The sequence below is a fragment of the Sinocyclocheilus grahami genome, unplaced genomic scaffold (genome assembly GCF_001515645.1).
Source record: "Sinocyclocheilus grahami isolate Dianchi unplaced genomic scaffold, SAMN03320097.WGS_v1.1 scaffold17897.1, whole genome shotgun sequence".
Classification (NCBI taxonomy): Eukaryota; Metazoa; Chordata; class Actinopteri; order Cypriniformes; family Cyprinidae; genus Sinocyclocheilus; species Sinocyclocheilus grahami.
Window position 1 is genome coordinate 915 of NW_015516845.1, and position 1,888 is coordinate 2,802.

Below are 1,888 nucleotides of genomic sequence, written 5' to 3' on the forward strand. Positions count from 1 at the left end.
AAAAAAAAGGAATTTTGAAAAAATAAATAAAATGGATTTCATAGGGCCCTAAAAATGTCGCAGGGGCATCTAAATACTCAGTATGAAAAATCAAAATCCAGACACCATTTGACAAAGTTCAAAGAAACTAAAGCATGTGCTTTGAAAAGCTTAGTAAAATTCTGAAAAAAAATCTCTCTGATGTTCAAAAAGAAATATGAAGGAACATTTGAGTGCTACAGAACTTAAGTGATGCAAATATAAATCGAGGCAGTTCAAGGTAAATCACAAAAACAAGGAAGCATTGCAGTCAACAGCTTGGACCACACAGATCATCTCCAAATTTAGGGTAATCCACAATAATTACCCATTAACAGTTTTATTCTCATTAAATCTTAAAGCAACAATAAGAAAAAAGGCACTTAGTGAATACAATTAAGCTAAAAGCCACACTCTCCATTCTCCAAAATCTTACACATTCATTCACACTCATACACAATTTCTATAAGCATCAAAGCACCATTCACACACACGTCACGACAAACCAAAGGGGAAAAAATAAAACATTTTGCAGAGCTTTACTTTTAGATTATAAATATGAGATATACTAGAACAACAGCTTTTAAATAGGTTACAAAATTCTCACACTTCAATATGGCCAATACCTTTAGGCCCTTTTCCTTCTGCTGGTCTAAGGTAAAAGTCTAAGCCCTTAAGTATTTAGTCATTATCTCAGTGTTACCACATTACCTGGAGATGCTATCTTACCATAACACCTGGCCAAGGATGAAGTCCTTGATGGAAAACCCCACGGAAACGTAGCCTGGTGATTCCAGCTGCCTTGAATCAAAATGTCCTTCAGTGTATTTGATACTCAATTTTATTATTTTTTTTAACCAAAACTGGACAACCTTGAATCAAGGAATAAGGGATCCAATCCGTCAACAAGTGATACGATGAAATCCACGAAGCTACTCTGGTCTGCACTGTCGATGACGTTCAGTTGAAACCTATTTTGAGGGCCTTACCATCAAACCCTCAAGTACTTTCGCACACACCTCTCCTTACATCTCAACTAGAGGGCCTTACCAACAACCCTCAGACTACCATACCAAACTAGAGGGGCTTACCAAACACCCTCAAGGCACCTACCCAACACGAGGGCCTTACCATCCACCCTCATTTTTATCAGTTAACAGAGGGCCTTACCACAACCCTCACCTACCTATACAATAAGAGGGGCTTACCAACCACCCTCATATCCATAACAATATCTCTCATTCTTGACGAAATCTACCTCGCAAGTGAGATTTTAAAATATCTCCAACAATGCTTTAATTTTTAAATCTAAAATTTTGAAAAAAATATGAGAAATGAAATGGAATAAACCCTTAACATTTGAGTTAAGGAAAGTAAAAACGGTAATTCTACTTATTTTACTGGTTATATCCATGTCGTTTTTTTCAGCCCACTTGTTGTACAGAAAGATTTAAACAGCTAAGCTGTACACACAGGAAAGGTTACTCTCCATGCAGCTGCTCGCTTCTCAACTTAAATGGAAATTTCTTAAGACTTATGGAGTAAGTATCTCACAGAGGAATTCTGGGACTGAATTTGACCATTGAAGCTGTACAAGGTGAATCCTTGATAATAAGTATCTTTAAATGTAACTGGGTTTCGTGCAGTGATTTGAATATCTAATGCCCTTGGCAATCTATTCCATTAAAGCCAATTCCAAACATCGGAGCAAATATTATGCCTATACACTAGGCTTGCCACGATAGACGGTGCTGACGGATGATACCAGTGTTAAGTCGCAACACCGGTTACGTCACTAGCCCACCGCGTAACCGACCCCCACCACCATTTAGATTTTTTTATAGTAATAAAAATAATTTAGTTCAGTAAA

The 1,888-nt window shown here is 37.2% G+C and overlaps 1 long non-coding RNA gene across 1 annotated transcript in view; it reads right to left on the minus strand.

The window, feature by feature from the left end:
• Positions 1-98: 98 nt before the first annotated feature.
• LOC107579520 (uncharacterized) overlaps positions 99-1,888 on the minus strand; it is a 3,135-nt gene continuing 1,345 nt past the window's right edge. Inside the window, exon 2 of the long non-coding RNA XR_001608485.1 lies at positions 99-1,738. This is a non-coding gene — a long non-coding RNA (uncharacterized lncRNA). The remainder of the gene's footprint in view (positions 1,739-1,888) is intronic.